The following is a 25,903-nucleotide window of genomic DNA, read 5'->3' on the forward strand; positions in this document are numbered from 1 at the left end:
AGAAGCATCTTCACAGGTGGTGGTCCGTGGTGACTTCTACTCATGGGCACTCCCTTTCCTCTCTGACTCTTCCTGCTGCTTTCTCTTGCCTTCGGGAGAGGCAGCAGATACTGTAGTGTGGACAAGGGAACCGGATGCTCTGCTCTTTTTTAAGTCACTGTGTGGCTTGAGGTAAGTCTTTGCCTTCTCTGGGCTTCAGTCTCTTCATCTGAAAAATGGGAGAGAAGATTAAAAATAAAAGAGGTCAAGCCATTTGTTCAAAATTTAGTAATCCTGTTCCCCTATTAACAGGCAAATGATAGAAAGAATGAAAGGGCCTCCCCTCTTCTTCTTCCCCAAGCCTCATGGGTGGCCAGGGGAACAAGCCCCTTTGTGAGGAGTTCCAGGATCCCAGGAAAAGGTGAGGCATGAAGGACCATGGGCCAGCTGAGTTAGTGGCTTCAGTTCCTGGTTTTTTATTCTAAGGAGGGCAGGGCAAACTGGGCAGAGAGCAGCACTGTCCAATAAAAACAGAATTGTCACTTGAACAACATGGGGATTGGGGCACCCATCCCCACACAGTCAAAAAATATCATATGGTTTCACTTATTTGTGGAGCATAACAAATATCATGAAGGACAAGGGGTGTTAGAGAGGAGAAGGGAGTTGGGGTAAATTGGAAGGGGAGGTGAATCACGAGAGACTATGGACTCTGAAAAACAATCTGAGGGGTTTGAAGTTGCGGGGGTTGGGAGGTTGGGGTACCAGGTGGTGGGTATTATAGAGGGCATGGATTGCATGGAACACTGGGTGTGGTGAAAATAATGAATACTGTTTTTCTGAAAATAAATAAATTGAAAAAATTAAAAAATAATAAATTAATTTAAAAAAATCCATGTTTAACTATTGACTCCCCCAAAACTTAACTACTGGTAGTCTACTGTTGACCAGAAGCCTTACTGATAATCACAGTTTGTTTGTTATACATACTATATTTTGTATTCTTAAAATAAAGTAAGCCAGAGAAAGGAAAATGTTATTCAGAAAATCACAGGGGTGGGGCACTATGGTAGCTTAGTCGGTTAAGCACCAAACTCTTGGTTTTGGCTCAGGTCATAATCTCCCAGTAAGGAAATTGAGCCCTGTGTTGGGCTCTATGTCCAGCATGGAATCTGCTTCAGATTCTTTCTTCCTCTCCCTCCTCCTCAGCTCCTCACAGCTTACGCAATATTTCTCACTCTCTCTCTCAAATAAATAAATATAAATCTTTAAAAAAAATCACAGGGAGCAGAAAATTTATATATAATGCCTTACTATATTTATTTTAAAAAATTATACATGTAAGTGGACCTGCACAGTTCAAACCCATGTCGTTCAAATGTCACCTGTAATGTGACCCAAGCATGAATTCTCACTTTTCTAGTGAATGCCTAACACTTTAAGGAGAAAAAAAAAGGGGGGGAGGGGAATACCTGGGTGGCTCAGCTGGTGAAGCATCTGCCTTCTGCTCAGTTCATGATCCCAGAGTCCTGGGATCAAGTCCCGCATCAGGCTCCTTGCTCAGTGGGGAGTCTTCTCCCTTTACCCCATTCTCTCTCTCTCTCTCTCTCTCACATGTTCTCTCTCAAATAAATAAATAAGATCTTTGACCAAGACAAATTTAAAGAGTAAATTTTTTTTAATTTTAATTATGTTTACTTACTCAACATATCTAAAATATTAGTTCATCAGATCAATATAAAAATTATTATTAATATATTTTACATTTCTTTTGTACCAAATCTTCAAAATACAGTGTACATTTTACACTTACAGTACATCACATTTTGGACTGACCACAGCTCAGGTGCTCAACAGAGGAGCTTCCTGGGGCTGGGGGCCACCATCTTGGACAGAGGATTTTGCTCTCCGAGGGGAAAACAATTGACTCATTATGAAAAAGTTGGAGTGCACACAAGGGGAAGAGAGTGTGAGGATTCACTAGAGGTGGAGACTGGGGTTTCACCTTCAAATATTACCTCAGGGATTACCCATATTCAAATATTACCCAAGCAGGACCTTAGACAGAGCTTATGTAGAGGCTCCCAGAGAGAGTCCAGACACCAAGCATGGGGACTCTGGGAGCAACTGAGGGTCCCTGAGGCACGATGTTGATCTGGTTGAAGCATGTCTCTGAGGTTGTTGGCAGCAGAGATGCCTTAATGGACATTGCATGAACAGCTTCTGAACCCTGAATTGGGCAGCAGAAAGAGCACAACCATCATGGGATGATGGGCCACTTAACCCCCTGTTCCTATATTATAGTGTACAAAAGCCCCAGTGCAAGCCCTGTCCGATGGCTGCTTTGCACGTCTAGTTGACCTTAGTGAGGCAGGACTCAGAGCCAGAGTTTATTCAATTTAGACAAATTCAGAAGTATGACATTTTGTCCACCTCTAAAGTTATGCAGTAATTTATCCTTGTTTTATAAGTCCTAAAGTCCCACTTCATATCTTTTTCTTTTCTTTTTATCCACAAAACAGGAAGCTTACTGATAAAACAGTTCCAAGAATAAGATGCACAGAGTCTGGCTCTCATCTGACCATCAACCAGTCATGCCCTATCTTCCCACCGGAAATCTTTGCCTCAGATTTGTCCAGATACTAAAAGCATCAAGCACACCTGCCTCTCAGAGGTCTTCTTTTCAGAGGCACCAAATCCTCCTGCTATTTTTATCTCTTATAGGATGAGAGGCATTAAGCTGGCCACAAAGCAAGTGATCCTCAAAGACTTAAAGAAAAACAGTCATAGTCTCAAGTTCCCTACTCCCCATTCATCACTTACTGTGGTTGCCATCATGTATGCAGAGATACTTCAGGCAAACCATCCTGTTGTTGTAGCTGGAGATCTGATCCTAAAGCCCTGTAAGCAACTTTCCATTGCAGGGTAATGAACCTCCAGTGAACACTGAAACTCCTTTACCTTCATCCCTTTAGTTTAAATCTGGGATTTATAGCTTTTGGATCTGGACACACAATAGAATTGCATGGGTAACTTTCAAAACAGGCCAGTCCCTTTTCCCACCCCCAGTTTCTGGCTTACTTGGTCTCCGGATGATTTTTAATGAACAACCAAGGCTGAGAAACACTGACCTCGACCAGAAATGGGAGATCTGGGGACCGCTTCCTTCTCCTCTTTTCCTTCCTGCTCCCTTTTGTCAAGAGAGGGTTATTCCACCTTCCCCCAAGTGGTTGGAATTCCAGATCCAGTATACATCAGTGACCACACAGCATAAAAATAAGGGTAGTGCTTCAGAGGTGGATGCAAGGATCTGTACTTCTATCCCTGTCCTTGCTAATCTTGTTGGGTCACACTTTCAAGAACAAGGCATTCAAGTGTATCCCATGGAATAAAGAATTGTAATGTCATCTCTCTTCACTGCCGGAGCTCCACCTCTTCACACCATGACCAGTTATGCTTGTAACCCTGAATGTGTCACAGTGATTCTACCCAGGGATGTGGCTGGAGAAGTTCTGTGCATTTAGTAACTTTACTAAAGACTTTGGTGGGTCCCAGCTGGAAACGCACAGAACACATTTGCCATCTCACTGGATCCACTTACGAGCTTTTCTTATCATCTTCTTGTTCCACCTCCCCCAATTGCAGACACACGCTCCTGAGTCATGGTCAGGGTCTTCCCTGGTCTTGGTGAAAACAGTCCCAGCTATGTTCAGCCCTGCTTTGAGGTCTGCCTTTCTAACCCATGAACTCTCCTGATGTCCTTCCTAAGAGAAGATCTGATCAAGAATGAGTTCTCTGTCTTGTTGCCTATAAAGCAGAGTTGCTCTCATGGGAAGAGGGCAGGAGGTCTGAATATGTGGGTGCATTGGACCTTCCCCAACCCCAGGAGCTCTGAATTAACTCTGCATAGCCCTCTCGAGGTGGGGATGCTTAAACCTACCCTGGATGGTGCCCCTCTCTGGTCTGAATACTTCTTACCAAGACCTCATTTTACTTCCCATGACTGCCAGATATTTTGCCTTCATGGGTCCCTTCTTCCATGAAAATAATAATAGTATAATAATGTAAAATTATATGTTATGACAGTAAAGATGAGTATATTAATATAATGTGTTAAAAGCACTTTCTTCTAGTGGAGATGAAATGTGGGGGGGTTGGAGGGGTAGGAAAAGAATAAATGATATAAGAAGGGATCTGGAGGGAGACAAAACAGAGACTTTTAATCTCACAAAACAAACTGAGGGTTGCTGGGGGAAGGGGGGTCGGGAGAGGGTGGTGTGGTTATGGACATTGGGGAGAGTATGTGCTATGGTGAGTGCTGTGAAGTGTGTAAACCTGATGATTCACAGACCTGTAACCCTGGGGCTAAAAATAAATTATATGTTTATAAAAAAATAAAAATTAAATTTAAAAAACCCACTTTCTTCTACCTAAAATTTCATTTTTCCCTTCTGGCTTTATAAAAAAAAAATTTTTTCCTGGGCCCCTAAAGTTTAATATAGTGACCCCAGCCATGTGCCTACAATGTCTAATGGAAAAGTTAGCCCTGCTTCAGACACATTCATCCATTTAATACTCATAACAACCCAACTGACAGATGAGGAAGCAGAGCAGAGAGAGAGTGTGACCTAAGTCACATAGTAAGTGGTAGAACTGGGTTTGAACCCAGATCATCTGGCCCAATGCAGTAGTCCTGACCACTATATGACACCATCTCTGTCCTTTAAGTGTTTGGGGCAAAACTTCTGTGCTCATTCCTGCTACAACAAACATTCACAATACTTTGTGTATTAGTAACAATACAAGTAAGAATGAGAATTGCTGGGTTTGAGGCACCTATCATGAGCTCTGCATGAAACTGCTAGTATGACCATTGATCTCTCTTTAAATCCTCACAACATACATACATACATACATGCATATCACATTAATATCTCTAGTGCCAAGATGAGGAAGCAGAGAAGTTAAGGAAAACTAATTCAAGGACACACAGTCAACAGCACAGCCGAAATTTAAACACAAGCCTGTCGCCTCAGATCTCTTCACTAAACAACACTGTAGTGTATTAGGACAGTATTTTCATTTTAAAGCATTAACCATCATGTTGCTCCTACTATCTAACATCTGACACAGCTCTATGTGCTTTGCATGAATTAACTCCTACCAACCTAGAAGCAAAGTCTTCTTATGATGCCTAAGTAAGAGATAGGGAAAAGAAAGCACAGACATTGAAGACACTCACTGTCTTTAGTCAGGCTATCCAACAGAGAATCTTTGAGGAAGATTCATGTGCAAGTGATTTCTTAAGAGAAGCAGAATAGGGCAGGTGGGGTAGGCAGGGCAGGAAGCAAAGACAAGCAAAAGGTAAGAAATGAGACGGTCCCCAGAGAGCAGTGTCAGGCTTGATCTTGCAGTCTGAGTGTAAGTGATCTCAGTTGTGCCAACCCAAGACAAGAGAGATGAGCTCTTTATATGCCTCTGCTCCATAGTCATCAGTTAAGGATGGTCCTAGGGGATCTACCATGAAGGGAATCAAGGGGATGGGAGCCATGTGCTGATATTCGCCCTACTCTTGGCCAAGATGCAGCCCTGAATATGGAGCTGGGGTCTGAACCCAGCCAGTGTAGCTCCAGCATCTATTATTTTAGCCACTATTAGATTTCTCTTTAATGAATAAAGGAAGATTTAAAAAGAACTAATACTGACAACTCTGTACCACAGGCCATCTTGCTTCAGTGCCCCACACACCAGCACCTGCTTAGCCGGCTATTCTAAGCTCGTTAAATTAAAAAAAAGTGTTGAATTAATTGAATCCTACAAAACTATAGATCTATGAAGGGCAAAAAAAAAAAGACTTCTAATTTATTTATGCAGATTATATGTTTCTGCATCTGCTAGTGTAGAGCCAGCAGACGTAAGCATTTATTCAAATAGGCCCACATTTCAGAGTTGTTACAATACCTGCAACTTACAAGATGAGCATAATTATCCTATTTTTACAAACTTTAATATGATTTCAATTGATGTCAGTAAGTTTTGATTGAATTTACTGCTGATTAGAGTTGATCATCTCTTTGAACAACAAGAAATTATGTCTCATTCAGTTCGTTAGCAAGACTAGTGTTCAGTTTATGAGCCATAGCACCAATGGTAATTATCAAGGATAATTGATTTCTAATGTGGACATATTAATTACATAAATATAGGAAAATTAAAATATTCTATCCTGCCAATTATTACTATGAAAAATAAACAAGTCACAGATCGTAGACAATAAAGTATAGTTTACTCTGCCATCTTACCTTTCCTCTTTTTGGGGAAACTGCACATCCCAACCGTGTGGTCAAGACATGGACATGCTACAGAGAGAGGTGCCAGCAAACCCCAAGGGAATCCAAAGTGACCCTTGCAGAGAAAGGAGAGTAAAAAGATGGACGTGGGAAGAAAAATTAAGGCCTCTGTCTCATCTGGGAACTGGAAAGAATGTGCTTTGTGGAGATGGCACATGAGAGAACTCATTCTATCATGCATCCACATAACAAATATTTACCAAGCACCTACTATCTTTGGACACTGGGGTTAAAGTAGGGAGACACGGCTGTCCTGATGAGCCGATAGCTTAAAGGGGATGTTAGATACCACCCATGAAAATTTCTAAATACCTCCATAAATCTAAGTACTACAAACAGAAAGTATAGCCTGATGAGAGAGGGGCTAACTGTGAGACCTTGTTTAGACTAGAAGTGAGGTCATGGAAGGTTTCTCTGCAGGAAGGTTTATTTAGCCTGAGACTCAATGAGTTAGAGAGGTGGTGGGAGAGAGGGCAGAAGTGTGAGTGACAGTGGAAAGAGTGGGGTGTATTGAACAAAATAAGAAAGAGTTTGAAATGCAGGAACGCAGGTGACGGTGTTAGATAGTCAGAGCTAAGCCATGCAGAGCAGCGCCATCCGATATAATTTTCTAAGATAATGGTAATGTTTTGTATCTGTACTGCCCAACACAGACATGGCTACTCACTGAAAAGGAAGCCAGTGCAATTAAAAACTCAACTTGAATTTTTAATTTTAATTAAATTAGTGACATGTGGCTAGAAGACACCATACATATTAGACAGATTAGCAACCTTTCAAAGATTTTTTTTAAAGATTTATTTATCTATTTATGTATTTATTTACTTATTTGAGGGAGAGAAAAAGAGAAAGAGTGCACAGGGGGCAGGAGGGACAGAGGGAAAGAACCCCAAGCAGACTCTCTACTGAGCACAGAGCCTGAAGCTGAGCTTGATCTCAATACCTTTAGATCATGATCTGAGCTGAATTCAAGAGTCCACCACTCAACCAACTGAGCTACCTAGGTGATTAGGAGCCTTTTAGGTCCTGATAAGGATTGCAAATTTTATTTTAAGACCTGTAAGAGGCACTGAAAATTTCCCAAGTTCAGGAGTGCCACAGTTCCATATGTATTTCTAAGGATTACTCTGTCCTTGGAGCCAGAATACTCATTCACAAGGCCACTCACTCTGGGAAAATAGAAATGGGGTTTTTCAGGTGCCTCTATCAACCAAGCATATCATGTAATATTGTGCATCGTTGATTCAACCTGTTTTTTCAATTCTGCACATGGTGTTTGTAAAGAGTGAATATGACTTAAATTTAACTATAGTGATCCCAAGGGTAGTGATTCCTAAGTCTGACACAAACTACACAAAGCAAAATATTTGAAGGATATTCTTAAACTTGACACTTCAGACTAAAGACAGGAGACAAGAAGGCCTTACCCATTATGTATTAGCGAATCATTCTGGAGAATGAAGAACTGCTTTTCAACCCAGGGTTGCATTTTTGAGCCAACACTTGCAATAGCATGTAAAGAGCAGAGAAGACACTTGACTTCCTATGCAGAAGTGGCCCCACACACCAAGCCTGATCTGAGTCAGAAGGATTTAAAATATTCTTGTAAAGTATTTCAGATGACTCAGAATTGAGTCCTCTGGCCAGTGTTGATGGGATCCAGTTGCATGCAACTGAGCCCAAGAGAAAAGGTTACCCATCTGGGCCACAGTTTCAGCACTTCAATTAGGAGGGTCAAGGTCAAGCAACAGCCCAAAGCCCCTACTCCTTTTGGAGAACCATTCATTCCTCCCAGCTCTGCTCCAGTTCACATAAGCCATCATACCTATGCAACACATACCATGTGTCAGGCACTGTTCTAAGCAGTGGGGGTGATAATAATGTGGACATTGTGACAAAGTGGAAATGAACATTTTATACACACACACACACACACATATGCATATATATTGATATATATTGATATATAGAAACATACAAAGATACATATTAGAGAAAGTGTTTAGTGCTTATCTGTATTGCATATACATCTTTTCACCTCATTTATTCTATATACATTTATATTTAGTTTTAATGATATCTGTATTATTAGGTTTATGTCCAATCATATCCATTATCTTCAATAATAATACTGACGTTGTAAAAATAAAATGATCAGTTTTCATGTACACAGTGCTTAGTATGTATGAAATGTATGTATATAGTACATATACAATGTATATATGAATGTATATATATCACAATACCCAAATTACTATTATCAAGGATAATAGATTTCTAATGTTATCTTCATTACCAAATATATAACAGATTGGCACAACTGGTTAAATAACTGTCCAGGGACATGCAGCTAAAAAGTAGCTCCAGAATTTCTGCTCACCTACCCAGATGGACTCTCCCACAGGTGATGCAGAAGTTGGCCCATAAACTTAGTACACGGGACACAGTACTTAGTCTGAGGGTAGATCACTAACCCAAACTGATGTAATAATTGGACCTTCACCTATGACCACTAAAGGGTCCAGATTGCATGGATATCATTCAAGTTTGGGCCAATCAGACTGTTTCTTGAGAGCTTTTGTCTCTCTGAAGGCCAGCCTGAGAAGATGCAAAGCAAGGAGCTGTGGATACCCTGATGAGAGTCTCACATAGAAAATAATGGGAAGAACAATGCCCAAAAGCAGAGAGAAGGAAAATCAAGACGGAGAAAAAGTAAATAATGGTGGAGTCAGAGCCATCTGTCTATCTCCTGAGGTGCCCCAGATTTGCCCTTCCTTCCATGCCTGGGTTTCAGCTCTTCCTCTGACTCTGAGAGTAACCTCAGAATAACGGGCTAGTTCTGATCAGGTTCACATCCCTTGTAATGCTCATACGGAAGGTGGCTTACTAGAAGAGATTTGTACAGATTTCCACCACCATTCAGCAGGCCCAGGGCATGATGCAGAGTGCTGAAAGTAATATTAATTAAATCTAGATGTTTTTGTCCCCTGAGGGACTTCAAATAGTGATTAAAGCTTCCAGGAATCATTCATTCAACAGCTTTAGAACATTTGGATATGATCTGAACTCAGTGAGTTTCTGCCTTCAGCATTTAATTTGAACAACTGTCACTAACAGCACCCAGCAAAGGTGGAAACCATACCTCCATATGCTGTACATTAGTGGTCCATCAGTCTGCATTTTTAATGGCACTCATTGTCCTCTGAACCTTTGTTCAGTAGCAACCTACTTAATTTTAATCGCTGATAATGACATTTCTATAATTAAAAGGACAGAAATCATCTGAAATAACAAAGGTTAAGATTGGCTGTGTAGGTAGGGAATAAAATGCTAAGAAGGACACACATTTGGGCCAAAGTATGCCTTTTCTCTGAAAGTTGTCCTCCTTCTAAGTCAACTATATTTGAAAATCATTATAATTTAGTCCTTCAACATATTTATACTGATCACCAACTATAGCACTATGTCTAGTGTTGGAAGTATAAAGATGAAAGAAGCAACATCACACATCACTGTCCTCAAGGTGATCCATTTAATAGTGGATTTGGGCACAGCACAAAACAGTGTTGATATCTTACTCAGTATCTACAGCTCCTTCCTCCTTAACAGACCCCTGTTATTTCTCAGTTACTCATGGGCTCCAGAAAAAGCTGGCCCCATCCCTGGCTTGAAGACTGGGCCTGGTGGTTCTAATGGAACCCATGAGCCTTTCCAGTGGGTAATTGGTGCAGGAACCCAGGCCAGACCCAGTCAGCACATGGCTTTCCCAATCAGGAAGAATGATTCAGAAGCAGAGGCATGATCTCAAAAAGGTCAATGAGATAAAGAGGGAAAGTCTGCTGTCTCTCTCCAACCATTGGATGTAGTGAAACCATTATAGCCATCATGTGTCTAACTTGAAGATGGAGCCAACACCCAGAGGACAGAAGAATCATAGAGAAATTGAGCAGAATCCTCCAGATTAGGTCAGCCCTGAAGCCCAATCAGCTCCTGCTTTCCCAGTAGTGAGGATCTACATGTTTCCTCATGATTTCAACCAGTTTGAGTTGGTCTTATTCTAATGAATAGAGACAAATGAACAGAAATGTGGGATGCAAGCAGAGAGAATGAAAGGAAGACCAAGGAGTGGTGGCAGGAGATCCCAGTGGGGACAGCCATTGCATGGGAGATCAGGGAACAGACATCCAAGTGAAGCCTTAAGGGATAAATAAGAGCCAAATGGATGAGGGCAGGGGCTAGGGAAGGACAGCATTTCAGATAGAAGGAACAGCCAGGAAAAAAAAAAAAAAAAAGGAAGGAAATGGCATGAGATTCAATATTCCCAATATAGTATAGAAAGTCTTAAGGTGAGGCTGGGGCCAGATCATGAAAGATTTGGACACTGTGAAAAGGACCTTGGACTTAACCTTGAACAAGGGAGAACCACTGATACAAGTGAGAAAGGCCTATCGCAGTCAGATTTGCACTTCAGGCAGGTCTCTCTGGTGTCGGTGGAAAGAAGGACTGGCAAGGATGGGTACTTTGTATCCCATACAGTCTCTGTCATAACTACTCGGCTCTGTGGCTCTGTCGTAGCACAAAAGCAGCCAGAGGCTATATTTAAATTAATGGCTGTGGCCATGTTCCAATAAAACTTTGTTTATAAAAACAGGCTCTGGGATAAGTGACAGATTCTTAGCACCTCTTAATCTCATAAAAATCTCAAATCAACCAGGATTAGCCCTCTCCTCATACCAGTACTGTGACCTCAGTCTTTTTTCTCCCTCCCAGCTCTGAGCAGCCCTGCTTCCCTTAACTGACTTTACCTCCTGCCACTTCAAGCCTTGCCGACTTCACTCCAGCCACACTGCTTCTTGGGTACTTCTAGGTTACTCCCACATTAGGACCTCAGCACTGGCTGCTCCCTCTGCATGGAATCCTCTTCCCGTAGAACTTGGTATGGCTCATTCCTTTATGTTATATGTGTTTTGGCTCAAACGTTGTTCCCCAGAGACACCTTTGCTGATTACTCTCTTCAAAAAAGCTCCCCCTCCTCTTCCAACAATCTCTATCTTCTACACCTGATAATATTTTTCTTCATAGCACTTATTATTACCTGACATTATATTATTTATTTGTTTGTTTACTGGTTTCTTATCTGTTTCTCCCACTGCAATGTAGCTCCATTAGAGCAAATAATTTTGTCTTGTTCATTGTTACATCCCCAGCACCAAGATTATTGCCTGGCACATCACAGACAATAAGTATTTATTAAATGGATGAAGGAATAAATATCTGTCCCTACCACCAGAGCAACCAATATTATGGGGGCTTTATCAGGAGAAACCAAAAGACTAATTTTAAAACTGTGACCCCCATTTTCTATAAAAAGATATTCATGTTTCCCAATTAGTGACCTCAGCTCTGTTCATGGGCTCTTAACACTCTATACAATTGTCCTGGGGAAAATCTGGTATGCTCTTAGATCAGGATGTATCATTGCAATATCCAGAAATATCAAGCATCCAAAGTCACCAAATAACACTGTGATTACTTTAAGGCCAAAGGGAATTCAGAATGTTATTGTGATAGAACTGTGACACACAGAGATGGAGAACAGAAGGATGCAGATCAGGAATGGGTAGAGTACAGATCTGAAGGACAAGTCCAGTATAGATTGGGCTAATGAGGTTTAGAATCCCAACGTCGCCACCAACTGCTTAAGATGAAGGAAAGCACTCTGAGATCGCCTAGCCCACTTGCAAGTTTATGTGTGGTCCCTGAACAAGCAACATCAGATCACCTGCAAGCTTGCTAGCACCCCACAATCTCATCCCTCAGGTTCTAGACCTTCTGGATCAGATTCTGCCTGTCGGCAAATCCCCAGGCAATTCATGTGCACATTCTGAAGTGTCACATTAACCCATTTGCCTGGCAGCTCAACATCCAAGGTCTTTGTTTTGTCTACAGTTAGAGTTACCATAAAATGTAATTTCCCCCACACTTAAGAGACAAAAAAATGTCACAAAGAAATCAGACCTGGCAGCCCTAGGTATATGCATTCCATATGGTACCAGTTGGTGGGGTGTAAGCCATGATTCCCCTTTACCAAGCCCTAGAGTTCACACTAGGCCTGCTATAATCATCGGAGATACTTGTCCAAACACTACAGATATTTCAGTTTCCAACTCCTCATCTGGTCCAACAACCTGAAAAGGAGAACACACTCAGAAGGGTTAAGCATTTGGGCTAAAGATTCATAACTAGTCCAATACTTATTCATTTATATTATCCTGACTGAAAAATAGGTAACTTTATTGCTCCCTTGAAGATGAAAGAACTAAAGTAGTTTAAAGAAACTTACTGGCTCTCTTAAAATAAAGAAATAAATAATACAAATAGCCTGATTCTCCAAGGCTGGTCGGAGAGAGTCTCCCAATGGAGAAGGGAGGCTGCACAACTGTACATCCAAGCAAGGACTAGCCCTGAGAAATGGTCCTTCACTTGGAGATCCACTGAGGACCACTTCACAGCTCCTAAGAAATGGGAAATCTTGAAAGGCAGTGAAACCTCCTCTGTAAATAGAATTTATCATTTTACTGACAAGGAGGGGGGATTACAGGGTGACACAGAAGTAAATTGGTAGACCTAGAACATCAGTGATTGAGCAAGGCTTATCCAAGTGCCAGAAGTAAAGACCAGGGATGGAATTCCAAATTCCAAGTCTAAATTAAGCTGCTGCAGCCTAGATCCATGGGCCATTCTTTACTTCCGGATTTATCAAGCTTCTAATGCTCCAATTTCTCACTCTCAAAATTAATGATAACAGTAAGAAAGATAGTAATAAAACAAGAGTAACAAAAACAAATGATTTGGAATAACAAAATAAGCTGTTCTGGTGGGTATTGTGATTCAGAGTTTATCATAGACATTATCTTCTCTGAACATCACAATAAGTATGATCACTCTCCCATTTCACAGATTCAAAAATAACTAGTCCAGGCCCACAGAGTCAGTACGTGCTCAGAGTGATACTACAGCCCACATCACATGACTCTTCTAAAGCACACATTTCCTTAAACACACAAAAACAAAATAACTGAAAAGCAGATTATGGTGTCATATGGGTAGCCTGATAAGAATCAATAGAAAGACCATGTAAAATGGCCATTGAGTGAAAAGACCAGAATGCAAGCCCCAACTCTGCTTCTAGCAAGCTGTGTGAATTTTCAGATGTTACTTAATCTCTCTGGGCTTCAGTTTCTTTATGGATTAAATAGGTTTAACAACAGCAGTCATTCTAAGAGTCAAATAAAATAATGTGTGTTAAAATGTTTGGTCCACTGCCTAACACATAAAGGAAATAGTCAATAATTGAGAGCAATTATTTTTACAACAGTCTGGAAAGAAAAATATCTAAATACAGCACCTATAAAGACCTTAGAGGTTTGTAAACCAAAAATTTAGGTACAGAGAAGAACTGGAGAGAGAGGGAAATCTTATTCCTCTAATCTAGCAAAAAAGAGACTCCTGGGAAGCAGAAATTGTGATGTATAAACAGCTTTGAGATTCCAATATAAATTAATCAAGGGAATTATTCTTCCTTTCAGAGGATTTAGACTAAGGAGCAATGGCCTGAAGCCACAGAAAGGGAAATTTGGGTTAGATACAGCAAGACAAGAATGTTCTCAGCAGGGAAAGTAATTAGGAAATGAAATAGACTCCCAGGGGTTAGGATGGAGGAATCTGCCCTGGCAGTAATCTAGGAGAAAGGAGGGAGACAGAACAAGCCTGGAAGAACTGCAAAATATCCATCCACTGGGGGAAGAAAGGAAGGTTTTACCCCATTTAAGGAACCCATCCGAAGGTCAGCAGCCGTCATTTATGACCATCTATGTTCCTGGTGCCCTGCAAGGTCTTAAAGGAGATGCAGAAGAACAAGAAGGACGCTTACCTCAGGAAGTTTGCCCTCTGGTAGAGAGAGCAGATTTTCCAGACCCAGAGGGGAAGGGGGAGGAACTAGTACCATCTAACCTGGCAGTCCACTTTTCCCCTTGGATAACACTGGTTTAACAAACGACACTATTGATTTTATGTGGACAATTAAAAAATCCTTTTTTCCCCCATGGGTCATGATGATGTTACATAGTGAGATGTTATAATAAGACCTTATTTTGGTGGAGGCAGCATCGCGTAACATTGTGAGATAACACTGTAAGATTTATACAAGAGAAAAATGGGGAAATCATAAGGCAAAGCTGAGATTGATGCCTAATTCTATGGTAAAGAAAGTCGGCTGAGAGGAAAATCATAGTAGGCTGGAGTAGGCAAAAACATCTCTTGGGGTAAGTTGAGAGTGAAGGTAGGTCTTGACCTGAATCAAGATGCATTTAAGACAGTACACAGCCATCATCAGCTATCTATTGCCATAATACTGCTGCCTAAATAAAATCCATCCAAAACCCGGTGACTTAAAGCAATAACTATATATTGATTCTCACAATTCTGTGGGACCTGGACCAGACTTGGCTGACCTTCCCTGGACTTGCTCATGATCTGTAATCAGTGGTGTGTAGGCTGTAGCCTGGCTGATCAAGAATGGCATCTGGGCCTTACATTTTCATTCTCCCACAGGGGTCTTGGCTTCTTCTTATGACATTGTTCTAAGAAATCACAGAAGCAGCAAGACCTCATGAAGCCTGGCCTCAGAACTCAGAACTCCTGACCATCTTGATGCCTTCCTATTGGAGGAGGAAAGTCCTGACATTCACTCCTGGCTCCTCTTTGGATCCATCCAGATACTGAGAAGCAGTGCACAATCTGCAAAAGGAAAAGGGAGGAAAGAAAGGAGTAAGAATCTTTGGTGCTCCTATTGAAAGAGAGTTTGGAGGGTAGTTTACAGAGAAACAGAGTTTAGAGATGGAATAGGCTAGCAAAGTCTGTACAGCAAAGATGGGAAAAGAAGGTTTTCAAAATATATTACTGGGAGTGAGTACGAGATCTTATTTAAAATCTTGTTGGAGATTTGGTAGAAGTTGAATTACTTACCCTTGGTTTAGGGCTGGCATTGCTTTGAGTCACCTTGGTGCAGTTGGCAACGGTTTGGTGGGACAGGACAGGGGTCTACTGGGAGCAGCTGCACCATCAGGCTCATGCTACAGTCTAATAAACATCTCACATAAACCCTGATTTGGGACCAACTGTGTGACACTTAACTAGGGGGATAAATCAGCCCCAACCTTAAATGAAGACTGGAAATAAAATGGCCTTTTCTAGAAGGAGATGACCAATTCACCCTATGGCACATAAATTTTGCCTTCATTTGAATTGGAAGAAATCTTCCAGCTCCTTTCTCCTGATTAAGAATGTCATAAATCCCAGGGATCAGGGGGAGAACCAAACTCTCTGGCCAGAGTTGTCTAACACATTCCAGAACAACACTGACACCACTCACAGAGTCTGCTCTTATTTTGTTCCAAGACCTCAGAAAATTTATGCAGAAAATCAGAACTTGCTAACTCAAAAATGTTTCCAAATTATTTCTGAAAACAAAGCCTTATCCTGAGACTGTTTTCTCTGTCATTATTATCTGCAGGCAGGAATTTATAGATTTAAGGCGCTATATATTTGTTTTCTAATCACAGGAGGAAAATGCTAGCTCCAGGGGTATGTTAGCCACAGCAACACCTGAAGAACAATTTCATGAATTAGCAGTTGTCCCAAACCTAACACAAAGCCCTCAAAGGTCTCCCTCATGGAGGGAAAAGAATGGATGAAGGGAACGGGGTAGCATCCGAGGACTGCCCTTTTTGCGTGGCAGCCAGGATCACACAGAAAGCAGAGCCTGTTACATGGGATCAGAAACTTGTAGCGGAAGGGCTTCTTAAGTCTTGAAACCCGGAGCTGTTAGATCATGTCAAACCCCTGCTTAAAATCCTTTAGTGCTGCCTGTGTTTTTAAAGAAAGTTTCTGTTCCTATGGACCAAAAAAGCTACCCATACCTTGGACCCTACTCATCCCCCCAGCATCACCTCCATCCAGCTACCCACCCACTACCCTCTCACAAACATGTGAAATCTTTGTGTAGTCAGCAAGGTCTGGTGCATAAAATTGTCCCAGAAGCTACTTGTGATTCTAAAGATTCTACAAAACCTCTCCAGCTTCTGTGTGTTTGCACATTTGGTTTCCACTGCTTGCAAAGCTCTTTCTGCTGCTCCCAGTGGTAAAGGAAACCCTCTCATCTGAGAACTCATCTCCTCTGAAACTTGGCTTGACCACTCCAGGAAGCCATACGCTCCCAGCACCCCACCTCCTGGAGCTCTGTGCACACCCTCTTTGCCCCTAATGCTTACTTCCTTGCCCTGTTAAACAGGAATTTTCCAGACGTCCACCAGGGAGTGCTGATATGATATAAAGATAAAGAGCACTAGAAATTGATGGGATTATTTATGTTAGCCCCACAGACTCAGATAAGTGTTTATCAAGTACATACCATTGATAGGTATGTATGTACCTGGTAGATAAACTCCAGCTCTTCAAAGAGGAAACCAGTTTGTTTTATTTATTCATTCATTCACTCATTCACTCATCAATACGTATTTGTTGAGTATCATCTGACCACCACCATATCAATTATCTGTTACTACGTAACAAATCACTTCAAAACTTAGTGAGTTAAAATTAAAAACTTAGAGGCTTCGATATCCACAACCATTTAATCGACCACAATGCTACAATTTTGGCAGGTCAGGGTTAGCACAGCTGTGTCTACCATGTTGGCTGGGACAGCCTAGCCGGGCCTATAGGATGCAAAATCATTTTACATCCCCATCTGGATCCTCTGCTCACGTGACCAGAAAAGCTGCAGTCTGGCTGGGTCTCTCACACTTGCTCACTTCATGCTCTCTCTTCCTCCAGTTTCTGTCTATGTGTTCTCTCCAGTAAGATAACTTGAACACGGCGTCTCAGGGCTCCAAGAGGGGGAGAGGCAGAAGCTACAACGCTTCTTAAATCCTACACTCAAAAACTCATATGATGTCACTTCGGCCACATTCTGTTGGCTAAAACACGTCATCCAGGCAGCTCACATTCAAGGAGTGAAGAAACAGACACCGTCTCCTGACAGGAGATGCAAAAGTGTGGATGCAGGGGAGCAGAATTCGGTGGGGGACTAGGATTCCGAGGCAGTGTTCTGGCTGAACACTGGGAACACACTGGTGAGTAAGACACGGTTGCTGTCCTCAAAGAGCTCAAGTGAGGGTGACAGTAAATGGATTAGTACCTAATTAATAAATGCTAAATTAGGAGCCACCAACATCCACAGGTTGGGAAACTTTCCACCTTTAGCAGTCACATGCAGTGAAGCCCATTTATAAGAGATTCCTGGGACTCCCCCTGCTGATAAAGGGTGAGGGGGAAAACACACTCATCTTGTCTTCCTAGAATATTTGCAGAATCCTCAGAACCTTGAAGACACAGATCCTCCATTCAGACTTCTCTCTCCATAGGTTCATTATCTTCTCACCACACAAAATGTTTGTGTTCACCTTTCTATTACCAAGCATCAGGTAAACACACCCCAGGAGAAATCATTACTGCTGGTCGCATGCGGCTGCTGTCACACTTGGCTGTCTTTGGCCACCCCCCCATTCCGAGACTAGTATTTTTACCTGCCCATCCCACCACCTCTCCACCTAACTCAGATTAGACTCGTATATCCTATCCTTTATGACAAAAACCTTTACAACAAATATTTGCCGTAAGCTGGCAGCTCTTAAAGTTTTGAGAATATAATGAAAGCTATGAATTCTTTCTCTGGATAAATGCATATTAGCATAGGCATGCATTTTGATTATAAAATCAGGGGGTCTATAGATCTCTAAAGCCCACGTAAGGAGCCATGATATTGAATTTGCTCTTTAATCTCTCCTTCTCCCTTGCTTTACATGCCTGACACATAAATGAATGAATGAATGAATTAGTCAATCAATTAATCCACCAATATTACAGGATAATGCCCAATATCCCATTTTTCTTGCTTAGAGCAGAATAAGGGCCACTTCTCCCAGAGATGCAGAATGTCCTCTCAAAGGTTAATCAAGAACAAGGAAGGGAGGATTCCAGAAGTATTCACAGTCAAATCCTTCAAGCCTGCAGTGAGAGCCAGGGAGTCTGAGCATTTAGAAGAGGCTTTCTCTTTACAGTAACTCACCAATCCCTGTCTCAGGCCGGATCACTGCCTAAGCCTGTGTCAAGGATGGAAGCTTAGCTGTAGGTCACATGATTGCACTTCCTCTGCCTCCATATTCCCATCCCACAGATCTCTGTTGGGTTTGGTGTAGGAGGAGAGTCTAAGAGCTACCAGAGAAAGACAAAACTGTCAATCACTTTCAAATTCTTTCCTGACGCAGAGGGAAGCAGGGGGAGCCTCTGAGCCCTTTTGTAAATAAGCAAACTGATAGGCTGGATTCAAGAATGTTACCCTAGTGTGGCCAGACCTGATAATTTCATCTAACAATATCTTTCCTCTTCTTTTCCCTCCATCTTCCTGTTCTCCAAGGAACAGAGGAGGCTTTGTGGACTTGATTTCATTAATCTTGAGAAAATCCTGAGGCACAGTCTAGGGACAAGATGCTGACCTCTTGTGCCTGCAGAGAATGTGTCCAGGGAGAGGGAGAGGCTTTGCCAAGGCCACAAGATGCACATCTTTAAAGCCTGTCCAAACTGCCTGCTAAGCTGTAGGGGGTTTTACAGAGGGACTCGGGGACAAAGGTAGCAACAAGTGGGTACCCGGGTGAAGGAACACTTAATCAACCCATATGCTAACCCCGTTACTCCAGACACAATAACCCATAGTCTAATAAAATCCTGTATCTAATAAAATTATATGATAACCTGTATCTAATAAAGACCTATAATAATAATCTATAACTTGTAATATAATATATAGTATATACAATTATATAATATATAACCTATAATAGTAATAATAAGTTCTACCTTATAAAACCCTAAATAACCTATATTTAATAAAACTTTGCTATTTAATCATAATTTATGTTCAGATCCCTGGCACCTTTTAAAACCAGATTAATGGTTCTACTCTCCTTTTATATTGATATGCTGGAGCCACCACTGCCGAGGGCAAGGGAAGGACGATGAGAAGGGGCCCAGAGGACCTTCCTAGAGCTGTTATATATCAGGCATCTGTGTGCTACTTCAGTGGAAGAAAGGGTTAAGTGCCGCTTTTTTAAAAGATAGAAAACCATTGCTCTTGACTGCCAAAGAAAGTCCAAATTTGGCTACAAAGAGTATTTGGCCAGAATCATAAAATCCTTAAATCACAGCACTGCTGAGGTGGTGGGGATTGTCAAAGACTCATAAATCAGTTGACAGGGAGGTTTGGGCAGCCCTTGCTCAGCTCAAGTCACCATTTGGGTATTACTATTATTTGTGAAGTTTGCTGATTCAAGTGATATAAAACCTCCTTGCTTAAGTATGCAGCCTGTATCAAGTATCTTGTATTTTTCTCTCAGATTTAACCTTACAGCATAAATGATCCTGGTAAAGTTGAATGTCTCCGAGTCTCAGGTTCCACGTTTGCAAAATGAAGATAATAATGTTGACCGAATAAATGCCCAAGGAATAGGAAAAGGCCCTATGGCTCCACTTTGCATGCAGGAGGCTCACTCTTTTCAAAATTTCTGTTAAGGAAGTGAAATTGGTTTTGTTCTGTTCTCTATTTCTCTGACTTAACATGGAACTATGATCTCAGTATGCTCCTAATGTTTATAGAAAAAATGAATACCCTCTCAGATTACATATAAATGATTTACACATCGTGCAGTGTTTTGGAATGTCTACCTTATGATTCAATTGTAAAGCATCAATAACCAAGAACTGGTTATGTGATCAGTAGGCAAAATGTCACCAGAATGACAAAAGTTGCCAATTAAGTAATTTATCATGGAAATATGTTGAAAGATTCTAGAACTATCTGCAAAGGGACCACTCTATTATTTAGATCTATATTTTTACTGGTAAATTTATGTCAATAAAATGACATAAATTCATTTTCATTAGGCATAATGAGTTCATCCAACTCAACTAATAATGTAGAACATCTGTCAGAGTGACCTTCTAACATGCTCTTTTCAGTGATGTCACAGAGCTTGTTGATTTGTGTCTCCTCAAGTACCCTGGGAGGTCAAGGTCAGCTGCTGGTCAGTGCACAATGGCTATGAGACCCACCTCTCATTTGCTATTATGGGTTTCTCCATGTTGATTAAGTTGCACTACCCAAAGTATACTCTAAATAAATCCAGTCCTTCAGAACATGAGGAGAAATAAAGAAAGGAAGAGGAGAATGGGGGAGGGGGAGGGAAAGGAAAGAGAGGGAGAGGGAGGGGGTAGGGAAGAAGGAAGGAAAGGATGCAGGGAGGAAAGGAGGGAGGGAGGGAGGAAGAGTTTTCATGATCATTTATGTTCGGTAAATACAAAATTAAATGATCTTTATTGCAAGACTTCTCAGAGCCATTATGACTTTCCAAGTGGAGGATCAGATATTTAGTGTTTTGTATTTTCTCTGCATGACATATTGCAAGGAATAATATTCCATGAACATCAATCAGGGCAATACGGGAGAAAATATTCTAGCTTTTTGTTCCCTTTTCACTGAGTATGACTCAGGTCAATGTTCTTTGCTCGTGTTCCATCAAAGCCTTCAGTTATCCTCACAGTAGACTCTTTAGGCATCGTGAGGAGAGGACTGCACACTGTGGATTTGTTACCAATCCTTGCTATCTCAGTGCTCTTCAGACTCCGCATGCAGACTTCTTTCAGGACACTGTAATAAGTTGACACCAGCCTTGCATTCCTAGCAGGAACCCCCAAGTGGAAAAAGAGCTGGAGTGAGCCTATATAAGTCTTATTTTTAGGTGGGGCTGAGGTTAAACCGGAATGCCTTACTCACACATCAGTTTTCAAGTCCAAGGAGTAGACACAGTAGGAAAAGCCAACAGTTCCAAGCTCATATATCCACTAAGAAAGAAAAACAAGAGGAATTCTAGAAGCAAAAAGAATGGGCCCAAGACTGAGGAAGATGGTCCTGGGGACATAGTGAGTGAAGGGGTCTGCCTACTTCAAAAGCCCAGGGTACATGCTGACAAGCAAGGTCCTGAGCAGGTTCTAAACAAGGCAGACTATGTGTTGGGGGCCTCAGGCTCACAGGCTGGTGGCATCTGGAATTGTTCTTGTCATAATCTTGGAACCCAACAAGTCTGGGGGGAGTCTTTTCCCATGCAAGCCCACTGAAACCTAACCACCATTGTGCCTGTCTTAATTTCCATTGGGGCTTCTGATAAGCACTTCAGTTCCCCACTTCCTGCCAGACACTTTTCTTAATCATGACTTTGTTTCTAGCCACTGGAAAGGGTCTGTGTCAGGACAGAAAATCATACAGAGAAAGAATGTTGCTACCCTCCTGACTCCAACACCCCAGCTGCCTGAAGGTCCTGGAGCAGGGATGGGGCAAGAGAAGACCCCAACAAGAAAATGAAAGGTCACAATCTGCAAGAGTTTTCAGCTGCTTCTTGCTCATTTTGCCTTCTATTTTAATCCCTTGACAGTAGTGTCAATCCTAAAATACTCCTGAATTTCCCTTACCTTTTCTTCTAAAAATACTTATAAAATATTACACATACTAGAAAATAGTTTAAACATAAAAATATAATGCATATTTATGATTTTAATAATAATAAGAAGAAAAATACCCAGCATCTGCTTTGGAAATTAACAAATAGAAGATAGAACGTCATCAGTGCCTCTGAAATTCCCAAACATGACTAATGGGTTGCTTCAACCTCCTCACCACCCCCATAAGAAACTGCTATCCTAAATTTTATGGTAGTCATTCCCTTGCTTTTCTTTATGATTTTGCCATGGTAAACCCTAAACAATATAATGTTCAGCTTTGCTGAGGTTTAGACTTTGGATTACAAAAATCATACTGTATATATTCTTTTGTGACTTGTTTTTTTCACTCAACTTTGAGAACCATAATGATGAATATAATTCTTATTTCTTAAATTTCATTGCTGTATGGTATTCCATTGTTTGAATGTATTATACATTATTTAATCCTATTTTAAATGGGCATTTGATTATTCTAGCATTTTGCTCTTAGGAACAAAAAAGATTCTTACATATGAGCCTTAAGGCATATATGCAAGAATTTCCCTAGGGAAATGCTCTTCAAATTTTTATTTTTGCCTATCTGCTAAAAATTTTGAAAAGATAAATATTCCCTCAATAGTTTTAAGTAAATATCTAAAAACAAAATAAAATGAGCAAAAATTTTTAATAGAGGCTTTAATAGTTGCAGACTGTGATATTTGTCATGCTATAAATATGGTGAAACTTGGTGATGAGGCCAATTCAAATGGAAAGACACAAATGGTTGGCACTGTGTTCCACGCATTCCTGTTCTCAAATGAGCTTTTACCTTCAGTGGGAGTGAAGCAGAGAGGGGATGTAAAGGGGAGAATGAAGCTGGATGAGGAAACAGAAGGCAACCCTGTTTCAGGGAACCTAAGAGGGAAGATGGGTTCCTATGTCTCCAGGTATCTTCTAGCCCAGAATCCCCAGATCAGGCTGACAAAATGGGCTTCCACTAGCAGAGATTCCTGGAATTGCTGTCACTTTTCTGGACATTCTAGAGAGTTTCAAGACAGAAACATTCTCATGGATATTAAAGCTCAAAATGGAAGGAATGTTGTTACAGAAAAGTCACTCAATTCCTTGAATTCTTTCTAAGTTTTATGCAAAAAGTTGTTTAGTAACCTAGCATTTTTAAACATTACTTTTAATGATCCATCAGCTGACAACTTGATTGAACCCTTTGTCAGTTTGGTTGAAAGTAAAGAATTGTAATCTCTGACTTGTAAAAAACAAACAAACAAACAACAACAACAAAAACCTGGTCAGTTTCTCAGAAATACAACCAGGAACCTTCATCATCTATCTATTCAAGGAAGATTTATCAAATAACTATTCATCATAAATGTAATTTTTTCACTTAGAGTAACCTTGCTTAACCTAATGTGGCTGGAAACAGGAAAATAAATGCTGTTTATTTTCATCAAATTTGGCTGATACAATATTTTTGATAAAATGTTTTTTATCTTATCAAGGTCTCTTAAGACATTTTCATCTAAATCTCAGAAGTGAGAATGTAATTCAATCAATCCAGGGATAATATCCAGTTTAAACTGAATAGACAAACTAGTTTTTAGTTTTAAATAATCACCCGGGCCAGACTTATTTTGCATGAGAAAATCTGGTTTAATTCTTAAATTAAATAAATGCGTTACTATGAAGCCCTGACAAACATTTTACTTTTGTGATATAACTCTAAGGTTGATAAATGGATGGACAGATGGGCAGATAGATAGATAAGTGATTGAGATATTGCTTTGCTCTAAATTTGTTACTGGGATGAAATAAGGTGTTGCCACCTCTGATATTCACAAGGCTGATGTATTTTGGATAGCCGTCACAGATTTCAAGAGGTAAGGTCATTAAACGAAAATTGTCATCACTCCTGCTGAATTCAGAACATCCTAGTAGGAGCCATACGATCCCATTTCTAACACAATACTTTGCTCTTAGAAAAATTTACAGGACCAGAAAAATCACAAAGCTCTACCACAGGTTTATGGAGGCTACAGGGTAATAGTACCTTGCATTATCACTGTTGTACCCCACCCCCAAAGATTTTTATATTCCAGAGAGATACACCAGAGTAAGAGAAAGTTGGTGAGAGGTTTCCTTTCAAGACAACAAGACAAGTGTGATTGTAAAAAAGGGGTTGGGAAAAGGCAACCGAAAAGATGGTTTTTATCCAGAACGTATTGTCAGAACAATTTTCATAAAGAGTATATATAGATACTGAAGGTATAAAAATTAATTCACTTAAGATCACCTGTGTTTGGGGGCACCGGGGTGGTTCAGCCATTAAGTGTCTGCCTTCAGCTCAGGTCATGATCCCAGAGTCCTGGGATCAAACCCCACATCAGGCTCCCTGCTTGGCAGGAAGTCTGCTTCTCTCTCTCTCCCACTCCCCCTGCTTGTGTTTTTCACTCTCTCACTGCATCTCTCTGTCAAATAAATAATTAAAATCTTAAAAAAAAAAAATCACCCATGTTTGCAAACCCTCTGGAAATCTTCATTAAGTCCCAGGAAATACACGCACCCAGTTTGAAGACCATTGCCACAGGATATATACTTGGAAGTAAAATTAAGTGTCACAGAAATGAGCATCTCCAACTTTACTAGACAGTCTTAAACTGTTTTCCAAAGTGATTATAACAATGCACACTTCCACCTGCAGACTATGAAACTTCCCTTTACTCTACATTCTTACCAACAATTGGTATTGTCAAGGTTTTTGCTTGCCAGTGTAATAGTTGTGATATTTTATCTCATATTTTAATTAGCATTTCTTTCATTACTAAGAAAATAAGTATCGTTCCTTGTGTTTATTGACCATGTTACGTTTCCCCTTTTGTGAAATTCCCATTCATGCCATTAGTTCATTTACCCACTAGGATCATTTAGCTTTTCACTTGTTGATTTCCAAAAGTTTTTTGGTTGGGGGGAGTGGTGCCTGGGTGGCTCAGTGGGTTAGAGCCTCTGCCTTCAGCTCAGGTCATGATCCCAGGGTCCTGGGATGGAGCCCCGCATCAGCCTCTCTGCTCAGCAGGGAGCCTGTTTCTGCCCCCCCCCGTCTCTGCCTGCCTCTCCTTACCTATGATCTCTGCCTGTCAAATAAATAAATAAAATCTTTTTTTAAAAAAAGGTGGGGTTTTTTTTTGCATATTGTACAATACTCTATCCATAATATATTAAAATATATTAAAATAACTTCTCTTAGTTTATGGATTACATTTTTACTCTATTTATAATTTATTTAGATGAACCAAAGTTGTCAATTTTAATGTGGTTGAATTTATCAACATTTCATTTTATGGTATATGCTTTTTTTTAATCTTAAGAAATTCTTCCTATCTCCAGGCCATAAAGGAATTCTCCCACATTTTCTTCTAAAAGTTTTAAAGTTTTGCTATTCACATTAAGTATTCAATCCATCTGGGATTGATTTTTGTGTCTGAGATAGAGTGAGTATCCATTTTCATTTCTTACCATTGAGATAAAGAATTGTCTTGGCACCATTTATAGAATTTTCCATTCTTTCTCCACTGATCTGAAGGGTCAGCTCAGTCATCAAACAGGCTTCTGAATGTGTGTACATTAAATGATAACCGAGCATGGTGATAGTTGAGCAAAGGACTCACCAGATCTGGCCAGAGTAGAACTCCTTTACGAGCAACGATTCACCCACTCTCCCCTCTGGGCTAGTACAGTTATGCCACAGCTGCAATGCCCACTGAGGTTCTTCCTGCTTCATGCTCCTTTCTTACTCTCTCTTTTTTTTTTCACAGAGGTCAGGTCAACATCGCAGTATGAAGGTTTTACCTGTCCCCTCTTCCCTTTATCTTTCACAGGCATCACACCTGAAAAACCTCTTACACCTCTAA

At 40.7% G+C, this 25,903-nt stretch overlaps 1 long non-coding RNA gene across 1 annotated transcript; it reads right to left on the bottom strand.

Moving 5' to 3' along the window:
* LOC131819332 (uncharacterized) lies at positions 1-25,903 on the bottom strand. The gene is made up of 2 exons (XR_009349152.1): positions 25,661-25,903; positions 1-208 (listed from the first exon to the last, which is right to left on the bottom strand). It is a non-coding gene; the product is annotated as an uncharacterized LOC131819332 (long non-coding RNA).

The sequence above is a fragment of the Mustela lutreola genome, chromosome 1 (genome assembly GCF_030435805.1).
Source record: "Mustela lutreola isolate mMusLut2 chromosome 1, mMusLut2.pri, whole genome shotgun sequence".
Taxonomy (NCBI): domain Eukaryota; kingdom Metazoa; phylum Chordata; class Mammalia; order Carnivora; family Mustelidae; genus Mustela; species Mustela lutreola.